Source organism: Athene cunicularia (genome assembly GCF_003259725.1).
Source record: "Athene cunicularia isolate RWA chromosome Z unlocalized genomic scaffold, athCun1 chrZ_part3, whole genome shotgun sequence".
Lineage (NCBI taxonomy): Eukaryota > Metazoa > Chordata > Aves > Strigiformes > Strigidae > Athene > Athene cunicularia.
In genome coordinates, this window is record NW_020799144.1 from 13,160,972 (window position 1) to 13,171,250 (window position 10,279).

Below are 10,279 nucleotides of genomic sequence, written 5' to 3' on the forward strand. Positions count from 1 at the left end.
TGCTTAGAAAAGCCTCCCAACTCTTTGGAAGAAAGACACTTAAGCCAATAACCAGTTCCAGGAACCAGACTAGTTGAAGTACTGACAAATGAAAGGAGGAGCTGGCAGTAACTTCCTAGAAAAGCTGGACTACTTAGGAGTGTGTCTGTCTGTGCCTTACAAGTCTATAAAACCCTCCACCACCCCACCCACAGAGGTCTGTCAAAGAAAATGCTGAAGGCAAAAAAAGACAGAACTAAAGAAAATGGGTTAACAGAAGATAGTTTATCAGCTGAACTAAGAAGAGAACTGTTTTTCTTTTGGCCGTTTAAATTCAGATTCTCGTTGCAGTGAAGCTTCTGACTTATTTCTGGAATGCAGAAATATTTCTGGCTCTTTACATAATTCTTGTATTCGGGATGTTATTCACAATGACTGAAATTACAATGCACTAAAATAGTTACCAGATAAATAGAACACCAAAAAGCAACAACAATATTGTCAAGACTACTGACATGAAAGACAGTAAGACTCCCATTGACTTCAATGAGAGCAAAATTCCGTAAGCACAAGTGCAGAAATCCTGCTTTATGTATTTATCGATCTGCAGGTATGAAAAGATAAAAAAAAAGGATTATGAAAAATATTTGAACAGCAAACCCCTCCCTATCACTGGCACAAGGCATGCTTTAGAACAAGGATACAGAAAGGGAAAACTTCACAAGAATGAAGAACGTGGGCATAGTATCGAGCAATTCTTTAAAAACAGCAACTAAATATTTAAATTTTGAAACAAAAATTTAAATAAATATTTTAAAGGGGACCTAAACAGTAAAAAAATGTCATTTGAGTAATTGCTGATAAAAAACCACTACGTTAGTAACATACCTTAAAAATAAGGGGGGGGGGAAATAGTATATCAATTTTCAAGAAATCCCCTGGAACTTGCTATAACCAGTTACATAATTCATTTAAGGGAAAAGGCATTGCCAGGTCATGAGGTTGGTAACGTATGTCCCCTGTTTTACAGACTGTAAGACCACATGGTGGATGTGGCATTTCACAAGACATCATGCTTTAAAATTACATCACTGATTACAACCTTGGCTTTTGTGGTCTCTTCAGTTCTGACATGATTTAACAAGCCCCCTGGAATTAACAGTCATTTACAACATATCATAAAATCACATCCTTTGATTAGTTCAGAGCACTTGCTCCTCACCAAACTGCAGGCACAGGTGGGGAAGGGAGGGGAGGGTAGGCAGGAATCAGCACAGCTTCACTTCAACCTCCAACCCTTGATCAGGAGTTGGCACTTCAGCAGAACCAGCAGCAATCTCATTTCCAGTCACTCAGCAAGCTTTAATTCCGACTATCGGATGTTGTTTTTAAATAAAGCAACTTTAAACTTCTAAAGCTAAATAACAATGAGTGAAATGTTGCATCGTATTACTTTGATCCTGCACATGAAATTCTATCAGCTAACACCATGTTAAAAACCAGCATGAAGCATGTGCACCATATTTCCTCCATTTACATGCAAGAATTTCAGGCTTAACACACCACAAGCAATAGTAAAATAGTATCAAACACAAATATGCAAGAAATTTACAAACACATGCAACAGAAAAGACACTAAGAATCAACCAACTAAGCTATCTCCCCTCTTCTAAACTGTTTTTCAGAATACTTTCTCATGGAAAGGAGTACAGGCACTTTTTCCATCAGCATACAAACTGCCAGATTTAAATGGTGTCATATAAAAGTTCATATTCACTTTCACTGTTGTCTACCAAGTTTTGGGTAATGGTGGTTACTAACAATTTTTAGATGATAAAAATATTTCCGTCTATAGTTGTACACATTGAGAATTTCAGTTCACCAGATTTGCACTAAAGCAACATGCTATAGAAGGTCAGGAGGCAAAAGTATTTCTACATATAGAAGCAGTGCGCAATTAACCATTGGCAAATAAAACACAGATTAGCTCATACACTTGAGAAACATTTTCTCTAGTATTGCCCAAAGGAAGAAGTAAGATTCATCCCTCGAGAACACCTCACTAGCAGCCCATCATACAGTACCACCACTGTTCAAACACATCCCTCCCACCTAGCATACCTGTTCTCTTGGAGGAAAACTAACAACACATTACTTTTTACCTCAAGTTTCTCTCAATTTAAAGGTAACTTTGAAAAGAAAAGAGCAATTCTTTCACAACAGTGAAACAGATGAAGCTGGAAGGGACCTCTGGAGATAAACTAGTCCCACCTCCTGTGGGTCAGGTGCACCCACCCTGACAGAGACAGGGCTTCCTGGCCGTTGAGACACAGCACCTGCTGATTCTTTCTTTTGCATCCTTGTTCTCAGGGTTTTCAGTAATTGGGGCCCTCAGCTAAGAAGGGCTGATGCTGACCACAGATCAGATTCATCTCGGGTATAAATGGAGTCCCCTGGGGAGCCATTTTGAGCCAGTTCCCTCTGGAGCAGCACACACAGCGGCAGTCGAGGACTCTCCCCTTGGCTGAGGATATCGCCCAAGGAAATGCACTGCGGCTGAGAGCCCTCACTTTTCAGGTGAGTGATTGAGTGGTTTGGATTGTCATTAAAGTCTAGGAGTTCCTTGAACTGATTATGCAGTAATAGTTTTTCCTCTCATAGACATTTGGATCTGTCATTTATTAATTGCTGGAGTGTCAGTTGATTGTACCTAGAATAAACTTTATTTTAATTATGTCCGGTTTATTTTGAGAGCCTCCAACACCTCTGCTGCTAAGATGGTCAACTAGAGCTGGTTGCTTGGAACCATGCATTCAGTCAGGTTTTGAATGTCTCCAAGGACGGAGACTCCACAACCTTCCTGGGCAACCTGTGTCAGTGTCTGACCATCCTCACCTCAAGCAGTTTTTTTTCTTTCTTATATTTAAATGGAATATTCTGTTCTGTGCCCACTGCCTCTTCTTCTTTCACTAGGAACCACTGAGAAGAGTCTTGCTCCACCATCTTTATTCCTCCCCATCAGGTATTTATACACATGAATAAGATGCCTCCTGAACCTTCTCCAGGCTCAACAGTCCCAACTCTCTCAACCTCTCCTTGTATGACAGATGGTACTGCCTCTTAACATCTTTTGTGGCCCTGTGCTGGACACTCTCCAGTAAGCCCATGTCTCTCTTGTACTGGGGAACCCAAAACCAGACACAGCACTCCAGTCTCTCACTAGTGCTGAGCAGAGGTGAGCACCTTTGTCAACCTGCTGGTGATTCTCAGCACAAGGCAGCCACCTTTGCCACAAGGGCTTATGGTCAACTTAATGATCTCCAGGACCACAATGTCCTTTTCTGCCATTTTCCAGGTGGACACCCCCCAGCATGTTCCACTGCCTGGACTTATTCCTTCTCAGGAATATTGGTGTTTCTCTTTGCTGAGCTGCATGAGATTCCTGTTGACCTGTTTCTCCAGCCTGTAGAGGTCCCTCTGAATGGCAACACAACTACCTGACGTAGCAGCCACTCCAAGTTTTGTACCATCTTCAAACTTGCTGAGGTTGCACTCTCTTCCATCTTCCAGGTCATTAATGAAGATGCTAAATAACACTGGCAGCAGCATCAACTCCTGGGGCACATCACTAGTGACTGGCCTCCAGCTGGACTTTGTGCCACTAATCACAATACTTTGAGCTCAGCACCTCAGCCAGTTTTCAGTCCACCTTGTTGATCACTTACCTTGCCTTTACTTCATCAGTTTGTCTACAAGGATGTTACTGCAAACAGTGCTGAAAGCCTTGCTAAAGTGAAAATAAACATTATCCACTCTTCCCCTTGCCCAAGCTAAGCATTCTACAATGAAATGACACCAAGTTGGACAAGTATGATTTCTCCTTCACAAATCCAAGCTGACTACTCCCAAGTCCATCTTGTCTTTAATACACTTGAATTTAGTTTCCAGGGTTATTTCTTTATTACCTCCTCAGGGATCAAGGGGAGGCTGACCAGCCTTTACTTCTCATATTCTCACTTCTTGAAGACAGAAGTAACATTTGACTTCTGAAGTCCTCAGCAACCTCCCCTAATTGTCATGATCTTTCAAAGATAGAGCGATGGTGGCCAACAAGAGTGACCTTGCAACAGCACTGGTGGCTGCATCTCCTCAGGAATCACAGACTTGTCTATCTACAATCTATTTAAATGTTCTCTAACAATTGCTCCAGATTTTCCTACCAGTCTCAGGAGCCTGGGATTCCTGGAGACAAACTGTATCAGTGAAGACCAAGGCAAAGACAACATTAGTATCTTGGTCCTTTGCCAGCAGGTCTCCTGCCCCAGTCAGCAGCAGGCCTGTGTTTACCATCATAATGCATTTGCTGTTGATATTCTTGTAGAAGGTGATCTTGTTGCCATTCAGGTTCCGCAACAAACTCAATTCTAGGTGGGCTTTGGCTTTCCTAACCCCACACATGCATGCTCAGACAGTTTTCCACATTCCTCCTGGGTGACCTGACCCTGTTTCCACCTCTTGCATACTTCTTTTCTATGTCTCAGCTTTGTCATGAGCTCTGTGTTCATCCATGCACATCAGGATGGACTGTTCTTGAGCTTGGAGTCCTTGAAAGTCCAGCAGCTTTCCCAGACTCCTCTCTATAATACTCTTCAAGTTGAGCCTGATCAGTCTGCTCTCCTGAAGATTATAAACCTACTACTTGCCTTGTTTCCTTCTCTCAGAATCCTGAGGTCTACTAACCAACTGCCACTGCAGCAAAAGCTGCATATCCTTCACATGACCAACCAGTTCTTCCTTGTGTGCAAGTCTGAGGTCAAGCAGAGCACCTCATCAGCTGCTCAATCATCTGTGTTAGGAAACTGCCATCAAAGCACACAAAAAATCTCATGGATTGCCTGTGCCCTACTGTGTTGTCTCTTCAAAGATTCTAAGGTAGCTGATATACCCTATAAGACCAGCACCTAGAAACTGAAGAATCTTTCCCATTGGCTGAAGAAAGCCTTATCTTTTACCTCTTCATTCTTAATGCGATCTATAACAGACTTCTACAACATCACCCGTGTTGCTCTGTCCTCTAGTCCTTACCCATAAACTCTCAGATGGTTCATTATGGATCCCATGGCAAACATCCAAGCATTCCCACTGCTATCTCACTTAGGAGCAAGTCCCCGTCTCCTCACTACCCCAAGCCAGTCCTTCCAAAGGGCCTGCACTAACCCATGCACCCATGGCACCACTCCAGTCTGTGGAATAATTACTGGAGGTGCCTTAGAAATCAAACCTATGTTAAAGCCACAGCACTGTTCACGCATTAAGGAAACGTACAACATCGAAGAAGCTTCCAGTGTGAGCACAACTGGTATGCAAGGAATCTATTTCACAGTGGTTCCCTGGACAACGCTGCCTGCAAAATAGCATGGAGGAAGGAGCAGAATGAAGACTCCGTGGGCAGGCTCTGCGTATTGCTGGAGATGGGAACTTTATGGTACTGATAAGCTGCATATTTGCCACCCTGGGCCAACAGTCTGTCACATTCTGACAAAATGCTGTCCTTCATGCCAATTTGTTCATAATATTCTCATTATAATACAAAAACACCCTCCATCCTAAAGGCTACCCACCTCGAAAGTGTGGCCAATCCCTCACTGAACTTGCACTCCTAATTTTTGTTAACCTATACCTTTAAAAGGGAAGTGACAGAATCTTCACCAACCATAAAAAAAGGTATGTATGACTACAGTCACTCAAACTCCACCTTGAAGAGAAAAAATTGTATAAAAATGGCCTGAGAAAGGGGGAATGTTGGAGGAAGATATCATCGTGAACAAGTCAGGGGAGATACTGCCTCTGACTCCTGCAGTCAGTCGGCGGGCTGAACGTCTCCTTCCCCACTCATAGGGACACCTTTGGATGAGATCTGGACTATTCCAAGTATTTCCTAGGAAAACTTAGAAATGTCTACATATAAAGTCCCTTTTTAATTTTGTGCACTGATTATTTATAATACCAATATTTGCACATGCTTTTGCAGACAGTATATCACCAGCAATCCATCAGAACCTGTACTGCTGCTGCTTCAATAAACTTCAGTTTGTTAAGCTACACATAAAAGTTTCTCACTGGGCACTGACAGAATCACTAAGTCTGGCCGTGTGAATCCATAGAGCATGACTAAGCTGAAAGTGCAGTGCACTGTGAGTGCATCCATAATCATGATAGCTCAGGAAGTTGAACATGACCAGACTAATACTGACAAACTGGATATCACTCAATCTAAACCTAGCCGTTCCCAGCCCCTCTGACATTTGAGGATAAGCTGGAATGCAAGTGGATTTATTTTATGCCAAATTACCCTTTAATGCAACACAATTGTATGAGCTATCTCATCACATCTTTTGTTATCCCAATGAAATCATAGCTCTGCAACTTCATACAGGCCCCTACTTTCCCATTTTCTCCCCATGCTGCATGCATTAGCGTACAGGCAGGTCAGAGATGCAGCCAAGTGTGGCGCTTTCCCACAAGAGGCCTAAGACCTTCTCCCCACCAATGCTGGCCTCATAATCTTTGTACAGCTTTGTGTGGGCCTCATTCTGCCCTGTTTCGCTGTTTTTAAGACTCCTCTCCACATCACCCTGCATCCTTTGCTTAACAACCCAGTCCACCACTTTCTCCTCTCGAATCGTGAGTCATCACCTCCCTCCTCTCAGTCATAGTCTAAAGCTCTCCATACCAGCTTGGCCAAAGATGCTTTGGCAAAGATCCTTTTTCCCCACTTGGTCAGGTGAATGCTGCCCCTTCCTAGCAGTCCTTGAACTTCAGAGGGGGTCCTATGGTCATACAAAGCAAGTCCCTGCTGTCAACACCTGCAATGCAACCAGCTACTAACCTACAGCATCCACCACTCTTCGTCAACCTTCCCCTCACCAACATCATCTCCTTTGGTCTTATTGTACCAAGGAAAGTTCTTCTCTTTTCTTCCTTTGACACTTTTTTTTTTTCCATTTAAATCAAAAATTCTGTCAATACAGCAGATGAAATGTTACAGGTGATGTGGAAGGTGTTCCTGCCCATGGCAGCAGGGTTGGTGGTAGATGATATTTAAGGTCCCTTCCAACCCAAACCATTCTATGATTCTATGTTCAGTATCATCCTTGATAAAATGTGCTTGAGGGATAATAAAATAGCATAAATTATCTTCCAGTATTTGTAAACACTTTCAATATGTTACCAAACATCTCATAACAATGTGTTGAATGTCACTAAGAAGTACTTGTTACTTCATTATCTGAAATAATATCTTTGTTGGGTTTTTTTTTCAGATAGCATTGTTTCTCTAGTACTCAAGCCTCTCTTTGCCTCCACCCTCCTTGAAATTTCTACTGCTCCTTTATATTGGTGCCATCAATTGTTTGAGGTACCTCAAAGAGTAACACCTCACTTTTGCTTATGCTCCATGTCACCAAGACCAGGGACCAAGATCAGGATTGAAGCTATATGTATTTTAAACACTCTTCCTTTATTAGTGATTCTTCACATCTTGGAGTCCTGTATTTAAGATTACTCAAAGCAATTTCCTAGCTAAGGGAAAGTGTACTTAAAATGAAGTGTTATTAAAACAAGCTGCCTGCATAATATATTTGATATATTTAAATTACTAAATTGCTCAGGAAGCATATAATCTTCAATTTGTTTACAAAACAAACCACACATTTTAAAATCAAATGTTTATTCTGACCACCTTGCAATAAGCCTAACCACTTCCACTCAGTGTGAGAGAGAAACCACTGTCCCTCCATCTGGCCTGCCTACTAAGCCACGATCCTCAGAATTAACTATCGCAAAGTTACATTAATCTTTCTCTAGAATAATTTTTTTATTAGGATGACTGCCTAATCAGGTGCCAGTGACTCTTCAATTACTCCTAGAACTTTCTCTTCGTAAGGGAAAGAAAATGCCTTTTCAACTGGAAGGAAAATGATACAAATCATTTTTCAGCAGGAAGGAAAATGATACAAATCAAGGCAGTTATTTTTTATACAGGGTAGCAGGTCCACTAACTGAGGTAAAATACTTAAAATTCAACAAACTATTTAAAAGTGCACCTACAGAAACCCCTCTCCTTACTCAAGTGAAGGCTGCAAGTTGAAACTGAAGCCATTAGGGTCATTTTATCTTCAGCCACTGAAGGTTTCTCTGCATCCTCCCTGTTCCCTTTCAGCAGAAACTGTACTCATTCCCATAAAGGTTACTGCTGTATTTCTTAAAACCAGAAATGCCTACAAAATTATTTTGGCTTACAACTGAAAGCAATCTAGCAAATTTTAAGCCATTAAAAAAAATTTTTAAAAGCAACAATGGTATCTCTAATTTTAAATCTGATTTTGCGGTGAAAACATCCTTCTGGCATTTTTCTACACTTAAAGCAACTAAAAAATGGATATACCCACTCACTTATCAGGGCATTTTTCTCTTGACTCCTGAAGGTTAGTAATCAACCACGAGCAATATGTTAACAAAGTAAATCTGTCACATGAAATAAAAAATTTCACTGCATTAATCTTCTTGCAATCAGCCAAGAACACATGGCAGAGGAATACAGTGATATGCCCACTCAAAATAACATGCTGTGTGCAAAGCTCAACATTTTGTCAGATCTACTCTTCTGCCTGTACATGGTTATACACTACTTATACATTGGCTAATGTACTCTGGAAAAATCTACATTCTAAACTATCTCATATTACAACACTGAACACAACTTCCCCCCCTCCCCCAACACACAGACATAAAACCACAAAATATAGGGTTCATTCCAATTCAGGCTCTGTCTAGATGAAGTCTCCCACATACTTTTAAGTCTTCCCATTAGCCCTAATGCCAATTTAAATTCAAAATCACTCATTTCAGGTATATGAACGAAGATCTGGTGTTGGTTCCCACCAGTATCTTGTATTCTTTACTTGCCATATTCAAATTTAGTGGACATAGACTTTAGAATTTAGCCAGAAATCCACAACTTAAAAATCTATCCCAGCTTAATAGTGTATAAGTGTTTGAGGAACAAGATGCTCAAGGGCAAAGTCCACAATTACATGGGGGCTTTGGGGGCCTCTGGTGAACGAAACCTGGAATCACAACAATCCATGTGATCTGTGCTAAAAGTAATTGAGCACACAATCATAGACAGGCTCAACTCAAAAGTAACAGAAGCATTACTCGCCTCTTCAAGATGAGGAACTGCTGCACAGATCATATATAGTATCTGCAGTTATAGAACAGTTGTTAGAAAATGACAATATTTGAATCCATCTCATAAGACCTTCAGCACTCTCTGATTCCACATACATCCATGACCCTATCACACTTCAGCTTCGCAGCCTGGAATCTGAAATCCAACATCAAGATACTGGAGAGAGAAGCCACTGTCTCGTTGGTCAGAGACATTTCTGTCAAACTGTATAATGCCAAGAAGCACTCAGCCCAAAGAAAAGATGACTACACAAGACAGTTAAGTCAGTTTCTCTGCAAAAGAGAGGTTGGCAAGCAACTCGTGGTCAAAGATGAGACTGAAATAGTACAATCACATAGGGACTACACTGTCAGACTGCAGTCTGGCTGTGTTTCTGTGACAGAGCAAGGTCTTCAGTGAGAGACGTCTTAAAAGTCTTGAGCACTTTGCTCAGTTCCAGGTCCTTCAGTAAGTATGGTGTTCTTATTTTTCCTTGAATAATACAGCATATCTTTTACAAGAAGGTTTTTAATAAAACATAGCGAAGAATGTGTAAGTGGTCTACAAGAGAAGTGTTAGCAGCTACATTGAAGGGAAGATTGCCAGATTTCTTAAAATCATGAAAAAGAGATGACAGGTCCAAAAGGAGTCCAAAAGGCAACAGTATAATGTTGAATAAAGTATAACCTAGACTTTGGTTGCACAGTCCATACCTTTTTTTACTTACACACCTGGAGACACTGTTACTGATAATTCGGAGAACAAAAAGTGAGAATAAGTAATTAAGATAAAGTTACAATACTCTTATCTACAAGTTAAGTGTTACTTATAATATGCCGACATCTATCAGAACAGTAACTGGAAAAAAACAAACACATTTTTAAAAGTACTTCTGCCTAAAGGACATTTTGCTTTTCATCATGAAGTGATTTACAGAACATACTGAGCAAAGATAAACAAGGTTAATAGTTTTATGCAAGACACCGCTCCAGTCTCCTCATATTGACCTTGCCCAAGGTTATTCTCTCACACCCTGTAGTAACAGGTCAGGTTTTTCCCTCACCACGT